This window comes from Thamnophis elegans, chromosome 16 (assembly GCF_009769535.1).
Source record: "Thamnophis elegans isolate rThaEle1 chromosome 16, rThaEle1.pri, whole genome shotgun sequence".
NCBI lineage: Eukaryota > Metazoa > Chordata > Lepidosauria > Squamata > Colubridae > Thamnophis > Thamnophis elegans.
Window position 1 is genome coordinate 23,069,068 of NC_045556.1, and position 18,438 is coordinate 23,087,505.

Sequence of the window (18,438 nt, forward strand, 5' to 3'; positions counted from 1 at the left end):
ATCTGCTCCCTCCATGCAGCCAAGGTGTTTTCCTTCCCAGCTGGCTCTTTCCTGAGTGACTAATGGGAGAGCTCAGATTTCGGTTATTAATAATGTTGTTGAGCCATCTGTTCAGGAGGCCCATCCGGCAGGTAGGGTTGCAAAAAGGCACCTGTGACTCATTCAGGCTACATTGGAGGAGGAGGAGGAGGAGGAATGCCCAGCTGGGGATGGAGGTGGGGAGACTTCCTCACATCCACAGGACAAAGAATCAGAATAGAGCTGAAAGGGACCTTGGAGGTCTTCTAGTCCAGCCTCCCACCCAAGTAGGAGATCCTATAGCCGGGTTGGCCAACTTATGGCATGCGTGCCCAAAGTGGCAGATGCGACAAAGCTGGACTTTGTCCATACAGCAGTGCCGGAAACCGGAAGAGCTGCTCTTCCATTTTCCAGCATGACTAATTGGTGCATGCGCGGCAGTAACCAGAGGACTGCGCCAGAAACTGGAAGTTCATTTTCCAGCGCCCACATGCTCCCTTGGCAGCTCCTCTTCCTGTTCATGGCCCAGACAAGCTCAAAGTGCTCCCTTTTTGGCACTCGGTGCCTATATCATTTCAAGTGACTGTTCAGTCTCTTCTTAAAAACTTCAAGTGATGGAGCACCCACAATTTCTGGAGGCAAGCTGTTCCACTGGTTAATTATTCCTCACTGTTACAAAATTTCTCCTTAATTCCAGGTTGTTTCTCTCCTTGATTAGTTCAGTCAGTCAACCAACCAATCATACAAACAAAACAAAGAATCAGAATAGAGCTGGAAGCGACCTTGGAGGTCTTCTAGTCCAGCCCCCTGGCTCAAGCAGGAGACCCTAGACCAGTGTTTCTCAACCTTGGCGACTTTAAGTCCTGTGGACTTCAACTCCCAGAATCCACAGGACTTAAAGTCGCTAAGGTTGAGAAACACTGCCCTAGACCATTTCAGACGAGTGACTATCCAGTCTCTTCTTAAAACACCCAGTGATGGAGCATCTACTACAACTTCTGAAGGCAACTTCTACTCCACTGGTTAATTGTCCTCACTGTCTCCTTTGGCTGCACTTGACTTTCGGCCAGAAAAAAACAAAGCAGGCAACGTGGATCACTTTGGCCTTCATTTTATTCAGAAGAAGACTCAGGTAGCCCTCAACCTACGGCCAAAATTGACCCCAAAATTTATGTTGCTACGTGAGAAATTTGTTAAGTGAGTTTTGCCCCATTTTATGACTTTTCTCGCCACGTTTGTTCAGTGAATGACTGCAGTTAAGTTGGTGACACGGTTGTTAAGTGGATCTGGTTCTCTGCTGACTTTGCTTATCAGAAGGTCGCGAGAGGGGATCACACGGACACTGCAACCGTCAGAAATGTGAGTCAACTGACAAGCATCTGAATGTAAATCACGTGCCCACGGGGATCCTGCAATGGTCATAAGCGTGAAAAATGGTCACTTTTTCTGTTTTGCCCTTGTAACTTCAAATGGTCACTAAGGAAACTGTTGTAAGGACTACTTTAAAAGAGTGGATAAAAAGAAACCTTATTAGGCTTTATACAGCTTCGCTGGATCTTAGATTTTGTCATGTTCAGCAAAAAAAATTAATTGACAATTGATCAATCAATTAATTTTGCTATATAGCACTGAGCTTTTGAGCATGATTATTTTTTTATCACGGTCTACATCATCCATAGTTTAGATAATGATAACTACATCTATTTATTTATTTTCTTTTAAATTCAAGGTCTCTCTGTAGGCCTCTGTCTTGACACATTGCAGGTAGTCCTCAATCAGTGGTGGGTTTCAAAAAAATTTCAAACCTACTCTGTGGGCGTGGCCTCCTTTGTGGGAGTGGCTTGCCAGCCATGTGACCTGGTGGGAGTGGCTTGCCGGCCATGTGTTCTCTCTCTCTCTCTCTCTCTCTCTCTCTCTCTCTCTCTCTCTCTCTCTCTCTCTCTCTCTCTCTCCCTCCCCTTCCTTTTATCTCTGTCCCTTTTTCCTTTTTTTCTTTCATCTCTCTCTCACTTTTTCTTTCTTTTTTTCTTTTTTATTTCTTTCTTCCTTTCTTTCTCTTTCTCTCTCTGTGTGAGTCTGTCTGTCTGCCTGTGTGCGTCTGTGTGTCTGTGTGTCTCTGTGTCTCTGTGTGTGTGTGTGTGTGTGAGTGAGTGGTGGGTTTCAAAAAATTTTGGAACCTCTTCTGTAGGTGTGGCCTGCTTTCCGGGTCCACTGGTGGAACCTCTTCTAACCGGTTTGGTAGATTTGACGAACCGGTTCTACCGAACTGGTGCGAACTGGTAGGAACCCACCTCTGTCCTCAATGTATGACTGGTCGCTTTGTGACCATTCAAAGTTACAATGGGACCCACACAGACGTACATACAACTCAGTTCCAAAGTCACAACAACCAGTCCCACCTCCAGAAATCACGTGATCACATTTTGGCCACTTGGCAACCTGCCTGAATTTATGGCCATTTGCAATGTCCCGCAATTGTGTGGCCACAATTTGCATTTTTGCCAAAAACCAGTTTTCATTTAAGAACCGTAACATTCTCTTCATGACTATGGATTCACTTAACGACCATAGTGATTTGTTTAATGACAAAAAAGGTCATAAAATCAGGTGAGTTTCATGATGACCCATGTTGTGTATAACCAACACAACTCATGTCCATAGTGAGAAGACTCCATTACAGTTCTAAGGCGAGGACTAGATGTAAAGCAAAGCCATTTGTGTGTCAAACTTTGGAATCAATGGGCGTTTGTCCTTTCTATGATCGGCCTGAAATGCGGACAGGATGGTGTGGGCTCAAAAGGGAAAAGGGGGGGGTGTATGAAAAAAGTCAAAGGGACAGGCCCAATCATGCAATCAAAGCCCCCACCCTCTTTTGACCTGCATTGTTATCTTTCCACGTGACACAAGTGGAGTTGCATGTAAAATAAAGTCAGGGGTGTCAAACTCAATTTCATTGAGGGCCACATCAGGGTTGTGTTTGACCTTGAGAGGGTGGGGGGGCGTGGCCGAAAGGGTTGTGGCCAGCTCAATGTCACTCGCTTGTGGTGGCCCAAGCGCTCTGCCAGTGAAAGTAGACTCACGAGCTCCGTTTTCAGCTGTGACGACCTCCTGCAGCCTCCGCCAGCGAAAACGGAGCTTAGGAGGATGCACATGGCCCTCCTGAGCTCCATTTTCACTGGCAATGGCAACACAGGCCGGTCCTTAAATTGTTGTCCTTACTTTTCAGTTCCAGCTCACGGGCCTCACCAAGGTAAGTCCAGGGCTCAGCTGAAGGGTTGGTGAGGAGATGTGGGCGAGGCAGCCCCGTGGTCCTGCATGGGCCAGATTAATGGTTTCAGTGGGCCACATCCAGCCCGTGGGCTGTAGTTTGAGGACCCATGATGTACATGAAGAGTCTTGTGTTTTGAAAGGGCGTTGGGCAATTCCTATTATGGCATAAGGGGTTTGTCCTGGAGGGTCATGTCTCCATCCCATCACCCTGGAGCTGGAGGTCTCTTGTCTTGTGGATAGGCTGGCCCAGTCCTTCTCAATGGGCACCAAGTATCTGCTGGGGAGCAGGGAGCTGCTTTCTGTCTTTAAAAACATGTTTTCTCCTTTAGGGAAATTTGATATTCTGGCTTTTAATATTTCTCAAAATATTTCATTCTTCTAGGAGGGATGGAGCTTCCCACAGGTGCAAAGAGAGCTCCCTTTTGCCTCTGGCTAGACTGGCTGAAGTTGACCAAGGCTGGTCAATGGAGCCCCTGTTTCTCCCGGCAACCATCATAATATCCCTTTCATGCCCTTGTCCAGCCAGGCAAACCGTGGTTGGCATCGCAGGCAATTATGAATACTTTAAAGGACGGCGGTTGGAAGGCAGTGCAGAGACACGGCTATAATTTTTCAGCTTGGTTCGCTTGAGTTGGGCGATGGCTCAGGGTGGCACAGCTGCCCACAGTCTAGCCAGCAAAGTGCCAGGCTAAGAGCCTGGGGAAGATGGCAGGTTTCCTCAACCTTCTTGAAACCTCTGCTATTTTTGTTCCTGGGATACGGATGGAGTAAATGCTGCTTTTCTTTCAGGGTTGCTGATCCAGATTTTTCCCCACATAAAAATAAATGCATGGAAAGAGTCTGAAGTTTGATCCAGTCAGACAAGATTACTCCTATCTCACTGTGGGTCGTAGCAGTGGTGGATTCCGGATCCCGTCGCAACCAGTACGCTGTGACAGGGCCGGGTGTGCACCACAGACACGCACGCTGCGCATGCATGCACATCCATCGTCCTGAGATGCTCCAGCTGCTCAGCGGAGGTAGCGCAGGCGCCGTATACTGTGCATGCTTGCACAAATGGCCCAGTTACCCCAAATAGAGTTACCTAACAAGGGAGGGTGAGTGGGCCCTCCAAAGCACTATTCTGGTATGGTGCCCACTGCTCCCAGTGGCCACCGGTACGCCCATACCAGAGTGTACTGCCCAGAACCCACCACTGGGTTGTAGACAAGACAATCTAGGCCAGGGTTCTCCAACCTTGGCAACTTTAAGATTTATGGCATAGTGGCTGGAAAATTCTGGGAGTTGAAATCCATAAATCTCAAAGTTTCCGGAGTTGGAGAACCCTGATTTAAGCCAATGCCAGAATGAAGCTCCCTCACACAGAAAGCCCATAAACCACACAAATTAACTGTGGAGCATCCAATGTGTGCAGAGACAGGTTGCTCCTGGTTCAGCCGAACCGGTAGTGGAATTCAGGCCTGGGTTGCAGAACTGGCAGCGACCCAGACCTTCCACGCCCCTGAATCGGTTCCCTTACCACCGCTGTGCTGCTGCCATTTCGGTTTGCAGTGACCGTGCATGCTCATTTCACTGTAAATTGTTCTGCGCATGCACAAAGAACAATTTTCATTGAACAATGAACGCAGGGGTTGTGAACCAGTGGTAAAACCGGCAGCAAGCCACCCCTGAATGTGTGGGATCGATGATGGGTGGAGGGGGGGGAACTATGTTACTTTTATGTGGGAGACAGCAGCGCCTCCTCCAGGACCAACTTCTGTGCAGAGAAGGAAATCTGCGGAATATTCAGAAAATGCACCCAGCTGCAAGCAGCTTTTTTCCCTGCAGAGGAGGAATTTAGAATTTATTTGTTATTTATAGGCCGCCCTTTTCCCTGAGGGGACTCAGGGCGGCTTACAGTTCATGGGAAGGGGGGTGCAAGATAAAACATAAGACAGTGCGTAAATAAAAAATAAAACAATAAAACACAACTTTCATTCAGCATTCGGGTGGGGCGGATTAGAATCTTATCCCCAGGCCTGACGGGATAGCCAGTTCTTAAGGGCTGTGCGGAAGGTCTGGACGGTGGTGAGGGTGCGAATCTCCACAGGGAGATCGTTCCAAAGGGTCGGAGCTGCTACTGAGAAGGCTCTCCTCCGCGTAGTCACCAGTCGGCACTGACTGGCGGATGGAACTCGGAGGAAGCCTAATCTGTGCGATCTGATCGGTTGAAGGGAGGTAATCGGCAGGAGGCGGTCTCTCAAGTACTCAGATCTACTACCATGGAGAGGAGGAGGTCAGGCGCAAGTGACCAGCAAGGGGAGTCGAGGTCAAAGCATTTCAAGTTGATTACATGCTACTTATATACAAGAATCTGATTCTATGACCATTTTTCATCATTACGACCGTTGCAAAATTACTGGATGATCAAAATCCGGACACTCAGCCACTGGCTTGTGTTTGTCACAGTGTCGTGGGGTTGCTATATCCAGGGGCCACATGACCCCTTTTTCTGATTTTTCTGACAAGCAAAGTCAACGGGGAAGCCTGATTCACTTAACAACCATGTTACTAACTTAACAACTGCAATGATTTGCTTAACAACTCTGGCTAGAAAGGTCATAAAATGGGGCATAATCCACTTTACAACAGAAATGTTGGGCTGAATTGTGGTCGTAAGTTGAGGACTGCCTGTATTACTCAGAGTGCTATTTTCTAGAGTGATGTTTTGGAGCCATTGGCCTTCCCTTGTTTTGCCAGGAATTGGAATTACAAATGAATTTTGTTTCTTTTCTTTTCTTCCTTCCTTCCTTCCTTCCTTCCTTCCTTCCTTCCTTCCTTCCTTCCTTCCTTCCTTCCTTCCTTCCTATCTTCCTCCTTTCCTTTCCTTTCCACCTACCTGCTAGCCTGACTTGTGGGTGCCCTGTGTTTTGCTTGGGAAGAGTTTTTGGAAATTATTTGCCTTTGCTTCCCTTCTAGGGCTGAGAAAGAGCGACTGGTCCAACATCACCTAACTGGCTTTGCGCCTAAAGTGGGACTAGAACTCCCAGTCCCCTAGTTTCTAGCCTGGTGCCTTAAACATTAAGCTTGTTCTTGGTTTGTTCTTAATTATCTTTTACCTCGTCATCTTCTGTTTGCAAGCAGTTTCCCATAAATGTGCCTCCTTCAATTCAACTTTCATTTTGTTTTAAAGGCTTTTCATGTCATGAATATCAATTTGTACTAAATGGTCCCTGTATGCAGACATTCTAGGGCCCTTTGACCCTTTCGAATGACCCAATTGCGAACAAACTTGAACACAAATGCCTCCCCTTTATCTTATTAAAAGCTACAGGATATAATTTCTATTTACTCATCTTAATATTTGGAGGTTGTTGTTTTTTAAATATACATCAATAGCACTGTATGAATAGTGGGGCATCTGAGTATCATTCATTTAAATACAAATAGTAATGATAGTATTAATATTTGTTATTTACATCATATTTATATAATTATACTAATATTCTTATACATATTTGTATTAAAATATGAGCCTTCGTTATTTAATTCTTCAACATTTCAGTCCCCCCATTCTAATAACAATAACAGTATCATTAACAGAACATTAACACCATCCTTCTTTTCTCTAGACTAGCCAAACCCAATTCCTGCAACTATTCTTCATAGGCTTTTGTCTCCAGGCCTTTCATCATCTTAGTTGCTCTTCTTTGCACCCCCCCCCCCCGAGTCTCAACATCTTTTTGTAACGTGGTGACCAAAACTGGTTGCAATATTCCAGTTGTGACCTTACCAAGGCTTTATAAAGTGGTACTAAGACTTCACATGATTTTGATTCTATGCCTCTGTTTATACAAACCAACACTGGTCACGGATGTCAAGCTGGATTTCAGACGGGATCGGTCAGGGAACTGCGGCAATCAGGTGGAATGAACTGAAATTCTCTGCTCCTTTTGCTCCTATTTTGGAGGCAAGCGATACTTCTGAGGAGGACTCTCATCCAAAGTCCCACAAGCCTCTGGCCATCTCAGAAGCTCTGAAGACAGGGACCTCTGAGATAACATCTGCAATTATCCACTCTCTGAACAACGAGTTCCCTCTGGCTTCTTCCAGGAAGAGGCCCAGCGCCAGGAGTTGGGGAGCGATTTCACAACAGGCCCCAAGTGAAATCTTCTGCTGATAAAAGACAGGTCATCCCCAGCAAATACGGGCCTCTTTCCCAGGACAAACGGAAAGTGAAAACTCAGATTAAAACGAGCAGGGTTTTTCACCTTAGATGGGCCTCAGGGAAGCTAATGCTACTCATACCTCTAGCACAGAATGCTAGAGAGTTCCAAGGCCATTTACTCCAACACTGCTCCGTACAGGATCCAATGATTACATTAGAACATCACTGCCAGAAGACCATCCAGCCTCTATGTGGCTCACCATCGGCTTTTCTTTCAGCATCTGAAGAGAGGGGCAGGGGAAGGAGAAGCAGGAAAAGAAGACAGAGAAGGGGGAGGAGGAGGAGGAGGAGAGGGGGAGAGAGAGGGAGAAGGAAAAGGAGAAAAAGAAGGAGGAGAAGGGGGGGAGAAAGAGAGAGAAGGAAAAGGAGGAGGAGAAAGAGAAAGAAAGAGAAGGAGGGGAGTTAGGGAGAGAAGGATAATGATAAGAGAGGGAGAGGAAGACAGAGGGAGGGAGGGAGGAAGGAAGGAGAGGAAGTGGAGGAGGATGCAATCCTTTTATAAACCTTACATTTCCTTCAACCCTCCCCCCCAATTTTTCTCTAGGTCCTCCTGATGGGGGTGGTGGTGTCCCAAGAGGAAGGCATTTTTTCACTTTACAACAGACCTTTGGCCTTTTTAAAATGGCTCAGTAAGATTTTGCTGTTGGTTTAATTTGTATTATATTTGAAACATTGTCATTTCCTCCACTAGTAATATCAATTTATTATTTAGTTACTTTTTTGATAATTGACCCCTGATATGTTACGTACAACTCCTAGGAAGCTGTGCCTGTTGATGAGATTTAAAGGGTCTCCTTATGTGTCATAGTGACCAGGCTCCCCCTGGGAAGAGCACCCCCCCCCCCCCCCCGGCACCCCTCCTCGGCCAGGTCTCACTGGATAATCATAAGCAGGGACTCTTGGAGACAGGAAGTGCCCATCCTGGGGCCAGAAAAGGTTTTGTAGTTGGGATACGCCCACTTTGAGTTGTGTGTTTCATAGGGAGCCAATGCCTGAGGTTTACATGGGTGTGTTGAAGTGTTTCCATAGCTACTTGCACTGCTGGATCCTGGGCTGGGTGTCTTCAAAGGCAGTCTTAGGTAGAGCACATTGCAGTAGTCTAGATGTGGGGGGACGGGACTAAAACAGGAGTGATTGTTGCTGGGATCTCCTGATCCAGGAAGGAGCACCATTTGCATCCAGATTGATTTGTGCAAAGGGCTTCAGCCATGCCTGTCATCTGATCTTCCAGCTGGAAGGGTTCAAGAGGAAACCCCCTCACTGGTATTTCATCTCTCTCTGATTGTGCTGACAACTGAATGCCAATGCAAGCAATAGCACTTAGACTTATATACCACTTCACAGGGCTTCACAGCCCTCTCTAAGTGGTTTACAGAGTCAGCCTCTTGTCCCCAACAATCTGGGTCCTCATTTTACCCACCACGGAAGGACGGAAAGCTTGAGCCTGGTGAGATTCGAACTGCCAAACCTCTGGGCAAGTCAGCAGTCAGCAAAAGTAGCCTCCAGAACTGCACTCTAACCACTGTGCCACCATACATACATGCAGTGGAAGGAAAGCAAATACACTTTTCTTCCACTGCAATTTTTTAAAAAAATTGGTAATCTGGCCTGAAATTCCCCTCCTGTGAGTCCTTTGCACAAAAGGGACACACACACACACACTCACAGAAAGTGTGTGTGTGTGTCTGCACATGGCCACATGTCACTTGTGTTATGTTATGTCCAGCTCCGGCAAGACGAAAAGATTTGTCTAACCGTCTAAGCAGCCAACCAGCCAGCCGTTTCAAGACTTAACTTGATCTGGGCTTGGCCGGTATTCCCCCTACTCAGAGCTTGGCAGAAAGCAGCTCTTGCCACATGACTTAGGGACAGTTGTGCACCACACACTTGGCTAAATTGTGCTTAGCTAATTTGTGGGCGAGTGCTTCGGAAAGGAAGATATCAGACAGATCCAGGCAACGGGGTATATATATATGATATTATATATATTCGGGCCAAGGGAAAACTGAACTAGATCTTCCACCAAACAATTCAGTTTGGTCTAGTGCAGGGGTGCCAAATTCAAGGCCCAGCGGCTGAATCTGGCCTGCGGGGTGCTTAGATCTGGCCCTTGGGGTCACCCTGGAAACAGCGAAGGACTGGCCGGCGGTGCCTCTGGCAGAAAAAATGGAGCTCAAGAGGGCCGTGTGCATCCCTCCTAAGCTCTGTTTTCGCTGGCGGAGGCTGCAGGAGGTCGTCACAGCTGAAAACGGAGCTCGGGAGTCTGCTTTCACTGGCAGAGCGCTCAGGCCACCATAGGCGAGTGACATTGAGCTGGCCACAACCCTTCCGGCCACGCTTCCCGGCCCTCCCAAACACAACCCTGATGTGGCCCTCAATGAAATTGAGTTTGACACCCCTGACTTTATTTTACGTGCAAGTCCACTTGTGTCACGTGGAAAGATAACAATGCAGGTCAAAAGAGGGTGGGGGCTTTGATTGCATGATTGGGCCTGTCCCTTTGACTTTTTTCATACCCTCTCTCTTTTCCCTCTTGAGCCCACGCCATCCTGTCTGCATTTCAGGCCGATCCAGTGGTGGGTTCCGGATCCGGGCCCACCATTATCCACATGGATGCACACAGCGCGCAAGCACACACACGGAGCATGCACATGCATCTTACCACTTCTGTGAGCCTTTGTGACGCTCCAGCTGCTCAGGGGAGCATTGCGCAGGCACTGTACGCACCGTGCGTGTAAGTGCCGAAGACGTAAAAGACCGGTAAGGAGCTCGGGTGAGTGGGTGGTCCCTCTGGAGCATTGTAACGGAACAGTATCTGGTGCTCCGGGCAGGCTCCGGTACGCCTATACCAGGGCGTACCGCCTGCAACCCACCACTGGGCCAATCATAGAAAGAACAAACACCAATTGATTCCAAAGTTTGACACACAAATGGCTTTTCTTTACAACTAGTCCTTGACTTACAACTGTAATGGAGTCTTCTCACTATGGACACGCAGGAGGCTGTTGCAACCCTTCCACCTCTATTCTATTCTAATGTCAAATAAATGGTGAAATAGAATCATTACAGAGAGGATGCAGAAGGAGAGACAAAATGAAATGCGGATGACAAAAATGAAAATCATTTTGCAATTATTTTAAATACTTAAATGGTCGAATTGCCCCGCAGCGATTTGTCCTGTGCTGGTCATGGCAATTCTGGTTTTGGAGCTTGAATTTGGTTTCCTTCACATGATGGACCTCACAGCCCCCCCCCCCCCCCAAGGCAACCCTGCAATGCTAAGCCAGAAGTTTGAATAAACTGCCCTCTCCTTTTTAATGGAAGCAATTTTGTCCCTGGCTTCTTCGGGTGCAGAAAAAAGATGCCACCTTTCCTCCTGCTTGCCAGAGATGGTCCTTCGAACATCCCCAAACCAGGTTGCCAAGTGAAGAAACCGAGGCGGCTTCAAAGCTTCTTACCCTCAAGGGATGACCTTTAATTAAACATAATTTTCTTGGCAATCAAGATCTCTCAGCCATTTTCCATAAGAGATACAATCAAAATTAAATCCAGGGATATTAAAAACAATTTAAAAACAACAATTAAGAACAATTAAAACAAACAATAAAAGCTCACTTAAAAAAAATGATTTAGGGCTCTATACAAGCCAGGAAAAGATCAAATTTCTTCATCCCAGCATGGAGTCCCCTTGAGGGAGGCCTGTGGGGAGCTAGGACTGTCTCCTCAGATGTGTGGGGTGTGGGGGGGAGAATCGTGTAGGATCACCTCTAAAGAGACTTTATTTTAAATAGGCTGGGCCTGAGCCAAATAATCAGTACTTTGGCTTTTGCCTGGAAACAATTTGGCAGCCAGCGCAATACTTTTGGCACAGGTGTAATGTGGTATCTTCTTCCAGAAACCCACCTGGGTGCTGAATTCATGCACTTGTGTCTCTCTGTTTGGTTGGCGTTTTTTTAAATATCTTTTCGCCACATGGTTTTATGGAATGTATGGTTGTTTGGTGACCCATACCTAGGTCATGTGCGGAGTGGACGGTTCGACAACAAACGAATACTGTGGTGTTTAAATGGTTGGCCAGAATTGGAAAGAGTTGCCTTACACCACTGATATTCCCTGAGTGACCTTGAGGCGGTCATTCTGTTTTAGATCAATCTAATTCACAGGGAGGTTTATTCTGAGGGATTATTACTTTTGGGAGACCTGAAGGATTGGATTTTGGATTTTGGTCAACCTGATTGAGGTCTTTTTATGTGGTTGTTAAGAATTGACAGCAAGCTAAAATCTTCGGGTACAATATTGAATTGGAGCACTGGGAAAAAAGTATAAATTGACAATGTCGGCATCATACAAGGAAAACATCCACAAAATGTTTTATAGGTGGCATTTACTCCTGGCAAAATTGGCCAAAATGTTCCCAAATAGATCTCCAAAACGTTGAAAATGTGACCAACAACAGGGGACCTTCTATCATATGTGGTGGACATGTCCAAAAGCCAAAGAATTATGGACAAAAATTCAAAAATGGTTAGAAGAAGTAACAGAACAAAAATTTGACATGAAGCCTGAGCTGCTGCTTCTAGGAATAATAAAAAGAAATATTAGTAAAGATATCCAATATATAATGTTTCAGATATTCATTGCTGCCAGAATCTCATTTGCCCAAAGCTGGAAACAAAAAACCATTCCCTCAAATGCAGAGATCATAAAAAAGGTGCTAGAATGCGCGGAAATGTACAAACTAACAATGGAATTAAGAGAGAGAGAGCAAACAGAGTACTACAAGATATGGAATACGTGATATAACTGGCTTGAAAAGAGATGTAAAATCAACGCATAAGTAATACATAGTAAACACAATAAAAGGAGATGGTTTATACTTAGAAAGCAATAGAAATGGAAATATTGCATATACACGTATATATTGTAAAAATGAGAAAGTATGAAACAAAGAGGAATATGTACAAGACAACAGGTTGTAAAATGGAAAACCCCAAATTAGAAAAAAGAAATGGCAATAAAGGAAAGCTGTGAAAGTGTAATTGTGATTTTAATGTTTGGGAAATGCTGAATAAAAACACTTAAAAAAGAAGAATTGACTGAGCAGATAGTACATAATCAATCAGTCACTCTGTCTGTCTGTCAGCTTACCAGCCAACCAGAAGCGTTGTTCCTGCTATTATACCTGACACCAACCACAACCCGCATGCAACATAGCCAGGTTCTGAGTAGCTACTTGTAAAATCAGACGCACAGTAATTAAATTATGATCTGCTAGATAAGAGCGTGATGCTTAACTCAGTAAGTTTAGGATTGACTTACTTTTTCTATCATTCCCCAAATGCTTGTTTTAAGTTTCAAACTTTCTTTCATTAAAATTTCTCTTTTGTACTTAATACCTCCACTGCCCATCATATCTTTTCTCATTTAAGCTTTTTATCTTTAAATGTTCTTTTAGTGAAAATGACTGTTTTACACATACCGTTCCTTGTTTAATCTTTTTATTCCCCCCTTAGGCCTACTGTTTAATCTGCTTTATGTTGTTCAATGACTGCAAATCAAGATTGTCTTAGAATCATAGAATCCTAGGGCTGGAAGGGACCTTGGAGGTGTTCTAGTCCACCACCCACCCAAGGCAGGGATCCTAATTTAAAGAACTGGGTGTGATTTTGGTGGGCCAAGATTTCAGGGTCCTGTAATCAAAATCCATACAGCGCCAATTCTTTAAAATTCACGGAAAAGATTTTCCCTTCCTATGCCCCTTTGTGTCCTTCATAGGAGTGGACCAAGTGGGAGGCAGAGTGGCCTGCCAAAATGTTGAGAAAACCCCCAAGTTCTTCTAGAAATCCTCCAGATCCATCCAGCATCTGGTCAGATCATACTAAGGCAGGGGTGAAATCTAAAAATTTTGCCTACTGGTTGTGGTGGGGCGTGGTTTGTTGGGGTGTGGCTTGGTGGTCATGTGACCAGGTGCGCATGGCCAAGTCACCATCACTTCTTTGCCCTTATGACCTACAAAAAGAAAATGTACCAATTATTTTGTGCTTTTAATACTTAAACAAGAATAATGACGAATACTGATGTAAGAATATTTACCTAAGAGCAATATATATATCAATATATATCAAGAAGATATACCGTGATATACAAATTTAACCATTTAATACTTAAATAAGAATAAAAGAAGGTACACAAAACAATAAAAGAGGTACACCAATACTTACATAAAAATGTTAGTGGTTTTTCACTTTAAGATGTTTCCACATCGATTTTTCATTGGCGCTCTCCTCACTTCCACTTTTCTTGATCTTGAGTCTGGATCATCGGCTGAGTGATGCTGTTCTCGTAGCCACTTTCTCACTGCAGGAACAGGATCCCATTTTGGAAGAGGTAGGCCAACGGTATTGATGGTCATGGGTTGGTTAAATTAGAAATGGTAAGGCGACTTCTGCTCTCTGAACATATGAAGTCGTCTCCACTGTGGAGGTCCAAGGAAACAACAATTACCATTTTGACCAGAAGGTAATTCGATCACCATAAAGGATATTTATTATTCCCCCATATCCAAATTAAATCATTTTTTAAATTTATTGTTTATTTATTTCATATATTTATATAAGGCAGTTCAACTCAAGTAATATGATTTTGAGTGGCACAGAACAAAAATAAATTGATCCAAAAATAAAGCTACATCAGTAGAATTAACCTAATATACAGTATTAAATGGCAAATCAGGCAGGATACTTAAAACCTATTTCCATTCCATTCAAATGGTTGGGGAACAAAACTGTTTTTTTCTCATGGGAGATGTTCAAGGGTGCACGTCAGTGGTGGGTTGCGGAGGTACGCCCCAGTACGGGCGTACTGGAGCCTGCCCAGAGCACCAGATACTGTTCCGATACGGTGCTCTGAAGGGCCCACCCACCCTCCCAAGCTCCTTACCGGTCTTTTAAGTCTTTGGCACTTCCGTGCATGTGCACAGAGCATACAGCACCTGCGCTGTGCTCTGCTGAGCAGCTGGAGCGTCACGGAGGCTCATGGAGGCAGTAATCCATGTGGATGCTGCCGGGCCCATTCCAACCGGTTGGAACGGGATCCAGAACCCACCACTGGTGCACGTTGACAAACCCATGACCCATGACAAACCCACATTCACCATGGAGGTCACAAACTCACAAGCCACCAGGCATCAGTTCTGGGGATAGAGTTGAATTCTTCCAAAGTCATAGGCTTCGGGGACTCCAACGCCAGCCCTGAGCTGAGGGTCCTGGAGTTCACGAAAAGCCACAGTTGTGATCTTAAGAGTTGAGTACCAGCAATGGCATAAGTTTTTTTGTGCAGCCCAACTGAACATGTGGGCATTCAGAACCAGTCATCTCCCTAAACCCTTCCATCATGGCTCTGTAGAATTTGAAATCCGTATGGCATATTTCTAGTATGTGAGGATCAGAGGTGGCATTCAGCAGGTTCTGACCAGTTCTCGAGAACTGGTAGCAGAAATTTTGAATAGTTCAGAGAACTGGCAAATACCACCTCTGGCTGGCCCCAACCCTGATCTATTCTCTGCCTCCCGAGTCCCAGCTGATCGGGAGGAAATGGGGATTTTGCAGTAACAGTCCCCTAGAGTGGGGAGGGAATGGAGATTTTACAATATCCTTCCCCTGCCACACCCACTAAACCATGCCACACCCACAAAGCCACACCCACAGAGCTGGTAGTAAAAAGAAATGAATCCCACCACTGCACTACCCTAACATACCCTGCCAAAAATCTTTGTTGTAAACATATGAACATGTTTGAATTCTGTGAATTGTAATGTTCTGGAAATGGAGGTATTTATTAATCCTGTGGTGAATCCAACCACTGGCAGGGATGATCTTGAAGGATGAGGGGAGAGATGCTGCCAAGAAAAGTTCAGACAAGAGAGATGGGAGCCTCCACTTCAGAAGGCTATCCCACCCCTTCCCACACAAAAGATCAAGTGGTTAAAAGCAGTGGTGGAAAGTTTGCACCTTCAGACTTGCAGGAGTCTATTCATGTAGCCCTACAATGAAGTAGAATTACTGCATTTAGCTGTATTTCCTGTCTTGTTTACCCAGAAGGCTGACATCAATTTTGCAACCCTGAAGATACAAATCTCCCACCATTACTTTTGGCTCCTTCCTAAAAAATTTCCTGTCACTGTTAAACCACTGGTGCTCCCTCCATTCTTGTCTGAAGGTTTCGTAGGGAGATAGAGCTTCGGTAGTACATACCAGGCCTGCACACTTATCTACTATTCTCTCATGAAGGGATGAGTGTTCATTATATATAAAGGTAAAGATAAAAGTTGCGTCTGTCCAGTTGCGTCTGACTCCAGAGGCCAGGACTGTTTCTTAGCTGAGGGAGCCATCATTGCCTGAATACATTTCTATGGTCATGTGGCCAGCATGGCTATACACCAAAGGCACACGGAACACTCTTGCCTTCCCACTGAAGTGGTACCTATTTATCTATTCAGCTTTGCATGCTTTCAAACTGTTAGGTGGACAAGAACTGAGCAAATAATGGCACCCACCCACCCCCATTGTGTGGCACTCAGGTCTCGAACTCAGGTTGTAAGCAATCCACCTGACAGGTTTCGCTGAGCCATCGTGCCATGCCCTCTTATTACATAGAGACCAGGGATGGGTTCTAGTTGGTGTTATTTCCAGTTTGCTTGTGTGCGTGCTTTGCACGTGCTGGATGAGCGCTGTGTGTGAATGCGCAGTTCAATGGAAATTGTTCTACACATGCGCAGAACTCCCAAAAAAGAGGAGGAGGAGGAGGAGGCGGCAGCGGTGACCAGGAAACTGGTTCAGGGGCGTGGCCAGCCTGGGTCTCTGCCGGTTCTGCAACCCAGGCTGGCATACCACTACCGGTTTGGCCAAACTGGACCAAACAAGTAGGAACCCACCTCTGATATAGACCCAGCAGCTACTGGATAACAAGTTGTTAGGTGACCAGGGAGGAGGGCACCTAACAACTTGTTCTCCAGTAGCTGCTGGGTGAAACTGGCTTAGAACACAGACCACTAACAAGCAAATCTCTTAATCTGCAACGATTTTCTAGTGCCCCTCGTGGTACCTTCCAATATCTTCCACTGTTCCTCCTTCCCCAAGCCTGACAGATCTTAGCCAACATCATGCATCTCCACATCAGCACTGACTACCATATGCAGGACTACCATATCCATGTCCAGCGTTTTACCCAGCTCTTTATCCACAACACCTCTTACGCAGAGGTGGCATTCCTCCGGTTCTCTCCAGTTCGGGCAAACTGGTAGGGGTGGCTGCAGGAGGCTCCGCCCACCTGCCCCGATGTAATGTGCAATGTTTTGCGCATGCGCGAGCACGCTCCATTTGCAAACCAGTAGCAAAGGTAAATGAATCCCACTAATGCCTCATATTTTTCTCTACAAACCTTTGAGTCTTCTAACCCTGCTCTTCAAAGCTTCTAGCAAATCTTTCGCAGTTTGTGCTAATAGGAAGGGGATCTTCTTCCTCTTCCATTTCCTCCTCTCCCCCCTCCTCTTCCTCTCAGTATGTACTATTTAATAAGCTGAGTTTATATCCACATGAATATCACAGTAAACAATGATTCCTCTAAAAGTTGGTCTATCATTATCAGCATTACTGCTTGATGACCGGTCATTAATTTCCTGACAATGAGAGCAATTAATCAATGGAACAGCTTCCTTCCCAGAGTTGTTTTCAAGAAAAGTTCAGACAACCATTTGTCTGAGATGGAATAGGGTCTCCTGGCTTGAGCAGAATCCATTCCAGCCCTACAATTCTATGTTTTTGTATCATGGAGTGTATCAAGCCTTATGACCCAGTTTTCACTTTTTTTTGTGAAAAGTGAAAGAACTAAAATGGAAAATATAAGAGATGCCAGGTTTTCTGACCAAGATACACACCAGTGAACAATCATATTGTCCCATCTTGTTCAGTAGACAATGTTCCCCTTTGCGAAGTGCAAAATAGTGGAAGGTTCAGCTGCAGTTTTTAACAGGAAGCTGAGAGTTGAGAGCCACACCCTGTGTGGCCAATTTTATACGGAGGTGCAAATGCCACATTGATGAAGTTGTCAGGCATAATTATGACAGTTGTATCCGACTACGGGCAGAAGTTTAAGCACCGTCCAGTCCCAGCTGCATCATTCCATCTCTGCCTGCCTGAACAGCCTGGCTCTTTGGTAACCAGCACCATTGTGCCCTTCTGCCATTACAGCTGTCCCCTAATCCTGCAGTAGGCAATGCTGCCCTAGAAACAGAGGCCTCTCAACGGTGGAACATGCTGCTTTGAGAAAGGGCTGCGTGGCTTTTTCTCCATCTGGGGCCTTGGAAGAGCTGGCCTTTTTTCTAGAAGTTGGGGGGGGCTCTGCATGTCTTCTAGAGTAGGGGACCCCAACATTTCTGGCTTGGTGGACTGGTAGGGGAAGAAGGGCCGGCTCCATGTGAGTGGCGGTCACGAGCACAAGCGTGCACAATTGCATTTGCACAAATGACGGGCACCCGCCTGCACCACTCACACCAATACAACTTTGCACGCAAGTGACCGCCACTCACACATGTGGATCTGTGGCAGGGTTGCTGCTGGTGGATTACTGCTGGCATTACTGCCAGTTCAGCGCGCACACACCAAATGCACGGTCTGTGCGCGGGTGCATTTGCACCTAAAAAGGTCTGTGCATGCACACATTAGAAAAGGGGGAAAAATCCAATTTTTGCAATGAGGGTTATTCTGTGCGTAGAACTGAAAATCAAGATGCTGACAATGACGATAGAACCAGTTTGGAGAGGTGGCAGGCTGAGTTACTACCTACTCAGCCAAACCAGTACCAACCCACCTCTGAGCTGAGGGCACCTGTACACTTGCCCACTGCTTGCAGGGCCCGGTTCCAAATGGGTCGTGGCCCAGGGGTTG